Source organism: Choloepus didactylus, chromosome 2, assembly GCF_015220235.1.
Source record: "Choloepus didactylus isolate mChoDid1 chromosome 2, mChoDid1.pri, whole genome shotgun sequence".
Taxonomy (NCBI): domain Eukaryota; kingdom Metazoa; phylum Chordata; class Mammalia; order Pilosa; family Megalonychidae; genus Choloepus; species Choloepus didactylus.
Window position 1 is genome coordinate 217,050,772 of NC_051308.1, and position 10,757 is coordinate 217,061,528.

General features: G+C 41.3%; 1 pseudogene; it reads left to right on the top strand.

Annotated features, from left to right (window-relative positions):
* Positions 1 to 6,080: 6,080 nt before the first annotated feature.
* LOC119514307 lies at positions 6,081 to 8,636 on the top strand (annotated as a pseudogene).
* The last annotated feature ends 2,121 nt before the right edge of the window (positions 8,637 to 10,757 follow it).

Sequence of the window (10,757 nt, forward strand, 5' to 3'; positions counted from 1 at the left end):
AGAAACAGCTTTTGGTCTGCTATTGGGCCTTAATAGAGACAGAACGCTTAACCATGAGCCACCAAGTTACCATGAGACCTGAATTACCTATCATGAGCTTGATGTTGTCCAACCTGCCAAGCCATAAAGTTGGGCATGCATAGCAGCACTCCATCATAAAATGGAAATGGTACATACAAGATAGAGCTCAAGCAGGTCCTGAAGGCACAAGTAAGTTACATGAGGAAGTGGCCCAAATGCCCATGGTCCCCACTCCTGCCACATTACCTTCTCTTTCCCAGCCACAGCTATGGCATCTTGGGGAGTTCCTTACAGTCAGTTGACTGAGGAAGAGAAAACTCAGGCCTGGTTTACAGATGGTTCTGCACGATATGCAGGCACCACCCAAAAGTGGACAGCTGCAGCACTGCAGCCCCTTTCTAGGATGCCCTGAAGGACATGATGAGGGGAAATCCTCCCAGTGGCTGGAACTTCAAGCAGTGCACCTGGGTTTCACTTTGCTTGGAAGAAGAAGTGGCCAGAGGTGCATTTGTATACTGATTCATTTGCTGTTGCTAATGGTTTGGCTAGATGGTCAAGGACTTTGAAGGAACATTATTGGAAAATTGGTGACAAAGTAGTCTGGGGAAGAGGTATGTGGATAGACCTTTCTGAGTGGGCAAAAACATGAATATATTTGTGTCCCATGTGAATGCTCACCAGAGGGTGACTTCAGCAGAAGAAGATTTTAATAATCAAGTGGATAAAATGACCCATTTGGTGGATACCAATCAGCCTCTTTCCCCAGCAACTCCTGTCATTGCCCAATGGGCTCATGAACAAAGTTGTCATGGTGGTAGGGATGGAGGTTATGCATGGGCTCAGCAACATGGACTTTCACTCACCAGGGCTGACCTGGCCATAGCCACTGCTGAGTGCCCAATCTGCCAGCAGCAGAGACCCACTCTCAGTCCCCAATATGGCACCATTCCCTGAGGTGATCAGCCTGCTACCTGGTGGCAGGTTGATTACATTGGACCACTTCCATCATGGAAGGGTCAGCAATTTGTTCTTACTGGAATAGACACATACTCCGGATATGGGTTTGCCTTCCCTGCATGAAATGCTTCTTCCAAAACTACCATCCATGGACTTACAGAATGCCTCATCTACCATCATGGTATTCCACACAGCATTGCTTCTGACCAAGGAACCCACAAATGAAGTGAGGGAATGGTCACATGCCATTGGAATCCTCTGGTCTTACCATATTCCTCATCATCCAGAGTCAGCTGCATTGATAGAACAGTGGAATGGCCTGTTGAAGGCTCAATTATGATGCCAACTAGGTGGCAATACCTTGCATGACTGGGACGGTGTTCTCCAAGAGGCTGGGTGTGATCTGAATCAACATCCACTCTATGGGGCTGTTTCTCCCATAGCCAGGATTCATGGGTCCAGGAATCAAGGGGTGGAAACAGAAGTGGCACCACTTACTATCACTCCTAGTGATCCACTAGGAAAATTTTTGCTTCCTGTCCCTGCAAGCTTAAGCTCTGCTGGTTTACAATTCTTAGTTCCAAAAGGAGGAGTGCTTCCACCAGGAAACACAACAATAATTCCATTGAATTGGAAGTTAAGACTGCCACCTGTCCATTTTGGGCTTCTTATGCCTCTGAATCAACAGGCAAGGAAGGGGATTACTGTACTGGCTGGGGTGACTGATCCTGGCTATCAAGGGGAAATAGCACTGCAACTACACAATGGAGGTAAAGAAGAGTTTTCCTGGAATACAAGAGATCTCCCAGGGCATCTCTTAGTACTACCATGCCCTGTGATTAAAGTCAATGGAAAACAGCAACAACCCAATTCAGACAGGACTATCAATGGCCAAGAAACTTCAGGAATGAAGGTTTGGGTCACCCCACCAGGCAAAGAACCATGCCAGCTGAAGTGCTTGCTGAGGGTAAAGGGAACATGGAATGGTTAGTGGGAGAAGTTAGTGATATAAATGAACTACAACCATGTGACCAGTTACAGAAATGAGGACTATGATGGCATGAATATTTCCTCCTTGTTTTGTTGTGAGTATGTTTGTATTCATCTGTAAAGCAAATATATTTGCTTTCTTCTCTATCTTATTCCCTTATTATATGACATAAGCTGTATTGTTCATTTTGCAGTATTTAAGTTAAAGGAAATCAATTTTAAGAGTTAATGTCACCCAAGGACTCACACTCTATTCTGGAGAGATTTAGTGCATTTCCAGTTGTATGCAGGACAGTGGAGTATTGTTAGGTGAAATATATGTCTGTTATTTTTCTCTACTTAGATATAAAGTATGGTTTAAGGTGCTGTGTATAACTGCCAAGTTGACAAGGGGTGGACTGTGATGGTTAGGTTCATGTGTCAACTTGGCCAGGTGATGGTACCCAGGTGTCTGGTCAAGCAAGCACTGGCCTAACCTTACTGCAAGAACATTTGTGGCTGGTTAATAAACCAGAAGGCTGGTTTATTAAATAGTCAGTCAATTGGCTGTAGCTGTGACTGATTACATCAATGAAGGGCATGTCTTCCACAATGAGAGAATGCAATCAGCTGGATTTAATCCAATCAGTTGAAGACTTTTAAGCAAGACAGATAGAGGATCTTCACTTCTTCAGCTAACCAGTGAAGTGTTTCCTGAGGAGTTCATCAAAGTTGCCAGTTTGTTCCTGAGGAGTTCATCGAACATCTTCATTGGAGTTGCCAGTTTGCTGTCTGCCCTACAGAATTTGGACTCATGCATACCCACAGTTGCATGATATAAAATCTTATATTTATAGATATTTCTTGTTAATTCTGTTTCCCTAGAGAATCCTAACTAATACAATTGCTTAAATTATTCTGTATCTGTATAGTAAACGACTATGCAGTCATTTTTAATGCAATTTTATTGAGATATATTCACATACCATACAATCATTCAAAGTGTACAATCAGCTGTTCATAGTTGTGCATTGATCACCACAATCAATCCCTGAACATCCTCATCACTCCAAAAAATAAAACAAAACTAGAACAAAAAAGAACATCCAAAACATTCCATTCCCCTCCTCCCCACGTTGTTCATTTATTTTTTTACACTCATTTTTTTAACTTTATCAAAAAATTAAAAAACAAACAATAAAAAACATTTCAAACAAAACCAAAACAAAGGAATAAGAAAAAAACAAATAACCTAAAATAACTACATTGCTTCCAACATGTTCCTACCCTACCCCAAGAAAGTAAACAGACTATAACCCAACAAAGGAATAAGAAAAACAAATAACCTAAAATAACTACATTTCTGTGAACTTGTTCCTACCACACCCCCCTGTGCCAGTTTGAATGTATTGTGTCCCCCAGAAAAAGCCATATTCTTTGATGCAGTCTTGTGGGGCAGATGTTTTGGTGCTGATTAGATTTGCATGGAAATGCACCCCACCCAACTGTAGGTGATAACTCTGATGAGATATTTCAATGGAGGTGTGGCCCTACCCTTTCAGGGTGGGCCTTGATCAATGGAGCCATATAAATGAGTTGACGGGCAAAGGGAACTCAGTGCAGCTGTGAGTGACATTTTGAAGAGGAGCTACAGCCAAGAGGGACACTTTGAAGAAAGCACAGGAGCTGCAGATGAGAGACATTTTGAAGACCGCCAGTGAAAGCAGACTCTTGCTCCGGAGATGCTAAGAGAGGACAAATACCCCAAGTGCAACTATGAGTGACATTTTTGAGGAACTGCAGCCTAGAGAGGAATGTCCTGGGAGAAAGCCATTTCAGAACCAGAACTTTGGAGCATATGCCAGTCACGTGCCTTCCCAGCTAACAGAGGTTTTCTGGACACCATTGGCCATCCTCCAGTAAAGTTACCCGATTGCTGATGTGTTACTTTGGACACTTTATGGCCTTAAGACTGTAACTGTGTAACCAAATAAACCCCCTTTTATAAAAGCCAGTCCATCTCTGGTGTTTTGCATTCTGGCAGTATTAGCAAACTAGAACACCCCCAGAAATTAACAAACCATAATTGTTCCTGAGCATTCCCATAACATTAAGTTTACCCTCCATAACTTATCTGTTCTTATTAGATTATCGTTCCCCCTTCACTATTTGCTATCACTAGGTCCCCTACATTCTACAATATAAAAGATTTATTTTACATTTTTCATATTAGTGGTAACATACAGTATTTCTCTTTTTATGCCTGGCTTATTTCACTTCAAGATTCATCCATGTCATATGTTTCACGACATTGTTCCTTCTTACAGCCACGTAGTATTCCATCGTGTGTATATACCACACTTTGTTTATCCACTCATCTGTTGAAGGACATTTGAGTTGTTTCCATCTCTTGGCAATTGTGAGTATTGCTGCTATGAACATTGGCATGCAGATATCTGTTCATGTCACTGCTTTCAGATCTTCTGGGTATATACCAAGAAGTGTGATTGCTGGATCAAAGGGTAATTCTATATCTAGTTTTTTAAGGAACTGCCAGACTGTCATCCAGAGTGGCTGTACCATTATACAGTCCCACTAGTAATGAACAAGAGTTCCAATTTCTCCACATTCTCTCTAGCATTTGTAGTTTCCTGTTTGTTTAATGGCAGGCAATCTAAATGGTGTGAGATGATATCTCATTGTGGTCTTAATTTGCATCTCCCTCATAGCTAGTGAAGCTGAACTTTTTTTTTTGGCCATTTGTATTTCCTCTTCAGAAAACTATCTTTTCATATCTTTTGCCCCTTTAAAAATTGGGCTGTCTGTACTATTGTTGTTGAGTTGTAGGATTTCTTTATATATGCAAGACATCAGTCTTTTGTCAGATACATGGTTTCCAAATATTTTTTCCCATTGAGTTGGCTGCCTCTTCACTTTTTTGACAAACTCCTTTGAGGTACCGAAGGTTTTAAGTTTGAGGCGTTCCCATTTATCTATTTTTTCTTTTGTTGCTTGTGCTTTGGGTGTAAGGTCTATGAAGTGACCTCATAATACAAGGTCTTGAAGGTGTTTCCTACATTATCTTCTAGGAGTTTTATGGTACTGTCTCTTATATTGAGGTCTTTAATCCATTTAGAGTTAATTTTTGTGTAGGATGTGAGGTAGGGGTCCTCTTTCATTCTTTTGGATATGGATATTTAGATCTCCAAGCCCCTTTTGTTGAATAGACTGTTCTGTCCCAGTTCAGCAGTTTTGGGGGCCTTATCAAAGATCAGTCGACTGTAGAGCTGGAGATCTATCTTTGAATTCTCAATTCTATTCCATTGATCAATATTTCTATCTTTGTGACAGTACCATGCTGTTTTGTCTACTGTGGTTTTATAATAAGCTTCAAAGTCAGGGAGTGTATGTTCTCCCACTTCATTTTTCTTTTTTAGAATATTTTTAGCAATTCGAGGCATGAAGATATTGTTTTTAGTTAAGCTGTGGCCCAACTGAATGAGGGTGGGTCTCAATCCAGATTATTGGAGGCTTTATAAGGAGCCAGAAAGCAGAAGTCAGCAGAAAACCAGAAGAGCAGAAGAAAGAAGACATCACCATGTGATGAAAAATCCAAGGAACCCCAAGGATCACTGGCAGCCAGCACCAGAATGCTACAGTCTTGAGGGAGAAATCAAGCCTTGCTGATATCTTGATGTGAGACTTTGGGCCTCTGAAACTGTGAGCCAATAAATGCTTGTTGTTTAAGCCAGTACATTGTGTGGTATTTATGATAGCAGCCCAGGCAAACCAAGAAAAATAGCATAATTACAAAAATAGCCTTGACTTTATGAATTCCCTGAAAAGGTCTAGGGACCCTCAGAAGTCTGCAGACCACATTTTGGGAACTGCTGATCTGCTACTTTATCTATCAGTTGATAAATGTTTATCAAGTGCCTACCATGTCTCTGACACCATTCTAGGTGCTAAGTATTGAATGGTGAACTGTGTAGTAGATACTTAAGGCTTCTGCTCTCACAGAGCCAACATTTGTAGATAAAAGTGGAAAATTAATAAATAAATGAACAAGATTATTTCACCTAGAGAAAAGTGCCTTGAAGAAAATAAAATAGGGTATTTTAATAGAGAACGGCATGGAGGTAATTTGCCTTCATGGTTCAATAGAGGATCTACTAGCCCCTATAGTTATTTAAATATAAATTAATTAAATTAAATGATTCAGTTTCTCAGTCTCACTAGCCACATTTCAAGTGCTCAGTAACCACATGTAATTAGTGGCCATAGTATTGAACAGTGCAGATCTGAATATTTCTAGCATTGCAAAAAGTTCTATTACGCAGCACTGATTTAGCATGTATGATAGAGAAAACCTCAATGACGATTTGGGGATAGAGTATTGAAGGCAGAGGGAATATCAAGAGCAAAGATCCTAAGATGGGAATGTTTTGGTGCATTCAAAAAAAAAAAAGAAAGAAAGAAGAGCAGTGGAGATGAAGTATAGTAATTGAAGAGGAGAGTGATAGGATATGATCTCAGAGAGGCGGGTGGGAGCCACACAGGCTAAGTCAGTGCTGTGCAGTTGATCTTTCTGTAATGATGGCAATCTTCTATTCCTTCATTGCCCAGGCCATGGTGAAGGCCTACATGGGCCATTAAAGGTAGGAATTAATATGACCTGATTTATGTTTTTGAAAGATCATGGTAGCTGTTGTATGGAAAATGGACTGTAGGAATGGAAGAAAAAGGATCAGTTAAGAGGTTATGGGATGAAGGAAGTTGTGATGGTTATGTTCATGTGTCAACTTGGCCAGGTTTTGGTGTTCAGTTATTTGGTCAAGCAAGCACTGGCCTGATTGTTACTGTGAGGATCTTTTGTGGAGTTAAATCATCAGTAAGTTAATTACATCTATGGTTGATTACATCTACAATCAACTGAAGAGATTGCCTTCAACAATGAGAGAAGTCTGATCCAATCAGTTGAAGTCTTTAAAAGGAGAAGCAATTATTTTGGCAGTCAGAAGAGAGAATTTCCATCTCTACTTCAGCAAGCCAACTTCTCCTGGGGAATTCATTGAAAGCCTTCATCAGAATTGCCAGCTTGCAGCCTACCCTGTGGAATTTGAACTTGCCTATCCCCACAGTCACATGTGACAATTCTAATAAAAATTTTTAATATTTATAGATATCTCCTGGTGTTCTGTTTCCCTAGATAACCCTGACTAATACAGGAATAACAGTGGAGATGGAGAGAAGCTGATTGGATTTAAGATATACTTTGGAGATAGAGTGCCAGGACTTGCAGATGGATAGAATATAGAGAATGAGAAAATGGAAAGAATTAGGAATGGCTTTTAAGCTTTTGGTTTGAGCAACATTTACTGAGATAGGGAAGATTGTGGGAAGGATTAATTGAAGGGAATGGAACTAAGAGCTCTTCTTCGGCATATTAAGTGTAGGTGGCTATTAACTATTTTAACTATTCAAGTAGATATGACAAACTGGAAGATGGATACATAAGTTGGAACATAGTGAGAGGACACATTAATAGTATAAAAGTCAAGGGACTGGATCCTGTCCCGCGGGCGGGAGCAGCGGAGCCCGGGTGGGCTGTGGCGGCAGCAGCGGCGCGAAGCCCAGGGCGGACTGTCCCACTGCCCGGCAGCACCCGGGGGAGCCGCCCGTCCCGCCGCACCATGCCCGCCGCCGGCCCCCCGCTCCCGGCCGAGGAGGACGGAGCCTGGACGACTCCTTCCCTGAGAGGGGCAAGGAGACGGAGAAGGAGGCGGAGCAGCCGGGCGACGGCGGGTCTGCGGGTGCGGGGACCTCGCTCCCCGGGCTCCAGGGCCCTGAGGAAGTGTGAAGGTGAGTGGAAAGAATTTGAGCAGAAAGAGGGTGAACACAGCGGCCTCCGAGTCCGGGCAGCGGAAATAAGTGCAAAGGAAGGAGATGACGATGGAAGGAGAGAAGATCCAGGCGGCAGCTGGGAAGAAGGTGGAGGTGCTGGTGGTGTAGAGAAATCTTCAGGTCCCTGGAATAAAACAGCTCTGGTGCAAGCTCCTCCTGCTCCCGGAATTGTTACAGAAACCCCAGAACCACTGATGACCAGGGGTGTGTGTAAGCCTCCCGGGCCGGGTTAACCTCAACAGGGAAAACAAGAGAACCGGCGGGAACCGACAGCGGCCCGCAGTCCCCTCCCTGCTGCCCCTGCCAGCCTGTAGAAAGCTGGAGGGACCAAGAAGTGAAGAGCTTTGAAGTAGTAAGTCACAAACATAGGGGAATGGAGGAGGTTTCAAAAAGCAGGCCCTTAAACTTCAGCTAGACAACGCGTATGCTGGGCTTGAAAATCAGAAAAGCAGCCACACGCAGACATTCAGGTACGGTCGTTGCTAACCCTTCTAAGGTAACTAGACCACAGCCAACCACCATGAACAGTCATCGATTATCTGATCTCTGCCGGATCTACAGCAACTGATGCAGATCCCTCGGTATAAGTGATCGGCCCTGTTGTGGATGTTTAAACTGTCACAACTGCTCTTTATGTCTATTGGATTTAGGGGAATTTTCACTGTTATATAAATGTGTGAAATAGATTCAGCACTGTCTTTCATGAGTACCCTGGAAATATAAAAACCAAAAAACAACTCCAGCCAATGGACAGTTCAAAATCTTTTTGAGCCTTTGTAAGGATTGACTACCTCATATTTGCTGCACTAGTTGTGTTCAGTCTTGATGAAAGTGGCAATACAGGAATTGGACTCCGAGGAAGGTTCCTGTGTCCCCTGACAGGATCTGTCAACCACTTCTGGGCAATCATGTTGGCATTATTTGAGGTGGCAGGAAGGATACCTGCCTTCTGATCTGTTTGGGCAAGTAGCTGAGCCAAGGAAAGGTTGAATGATTCAAAGAGAAACAGGGATTCTTGGTTAAACTGAAGATTTCATTTGGGAACCAAAAACCTTAACAAATAATCTCTTGGACATTGAGCAACATATTTTCCCTCAAAAGAATGTATCTTTTCCAGCAAAATCTTGTTGGGTGCTATGTATTTGAGGAATGAACTTAGATGAATATGTGGAGATGTTATTTAATGGCATTCTGTACTAGAAATCTGGACACCTGCTGCAGATTTAAAATTCCAACTCTTTTTACCACTTTTTAAAATATTGTGAAATTATGAAAATGGACATGAATCAAGTTTTTATATACTGTGTGATGGGTAAATGAGGCTGTCCATTGTACAATTTCTTGGAAGTCTCAGGCACGGTTTTGGCAGTGCAGGAACTCCACAACATTAACAGATTCAACACAAAGTAAATATACGGAAAAAAACAACTATCAGCAAACTGGCAGTACAAGGGAACTTCCTCGACCTCACCGGGGGCATCTACAAAGATACTACATCTATAATTATGCTTAATCTTGAAAGACTAACGTATTTCCCCCTAAGTTCTGGAAAAAGACAAAGATATCTGCACTTATTTAACACTGTACTAAGAATTTTAGCCAGTTCAATAAGGAAGAAATAAAAGAAAGATAAAATAATTGGAAAGAATAAACAAAACTCAATTTTTATATGACATGATTGAAAATCCCATAAAATCAATTTTAAAAGCTCCTAGAACTAATAAGCGAGTTGAGCAAGGTCATAGGAAACAGGATCAGTATACAAAGATTAACTATGTGTCTTTGTACTGACAATGAACAATTGGAAACTGAGATTTGAAAACACTTATTCTAGCTCTAAAATGCACCCTCAGTGCATAGCACAGGGACTAGCACACAGTGTATGTCAGGAAAATGTTTGCTGACTGACTGAGTGAGACCGAGAGAGGGAAATGAGGACCAGGTCAAAGAAGTTCTTGGATATGATGAGTTGAGGCTTCAGCCTGAAAGTAATGGGAAGTGAAGGACTTTTAAAACTGAATAAAATGGTGCCCCTTGCTACAATATTGAACATTATTCACTATAGTCTTGCCTTTTCTAGAATTTGATATAAATGCAAAAATAGAATATGTAATGTTTTCTGACAGATTAATGTCCCACAGTATGGTATTTATAAGATTCATCCATGTCATTGCTGGTATCCATATTTAATTCAATTTTATTGCCAAGGATTCCATTATACATTGATATCACTTTTCATTTTCCATTCACAAGCTGATGGACATTTAGGTGTTTTTCCTCCTTGGGGCTATTTTTGAGAAGCATGGCTTTGAAGATTGATTGGCAAATTTTCACCTGTAAACATGCTTTTATATCTTCTTGGTAAATAAGTAGGAATGGAATTCCTGGGTCATAGAGTAAATGAATATTTAACTTTCTAAGTAACTGTAAATCTCCTTTCCAAACTAGTTAAGGAAAGCTAAGTATAGAACTACCATATGACCCAGCAATCCCTCTACTAGGGATATACCCAAAAGAATTGAAAGCAGGGACTTGAATACATATTTGCTTGCCAGTGTCCATAGCAGTATTATTCACAATTGCCAAAAGATGGAAGCAACCCAAGTGTCCATGAACCAAAGAATGGATAAATAAAATTCAGCTGTAAAAACAAATGAAATATATTCACATACCACGCAGTCATACAAAACAAATCGCACTTTCGATTGTTCACAGTACCATTACATAGTTGTACATTCATCACCTATCTCAATAAAATGATTAAAAAAAAAAAAGTCAAGGGACTGGATGAAATCACTGAGAAAGAGGAACACATAGAGAAAAGAAGAGGCCTTTGCCCAAGTTCTCAGGCAGGCCATCATGAGTGTCAAGAGAGTGGAGATCTCAAGAAGCTGAGAGGTATTAGA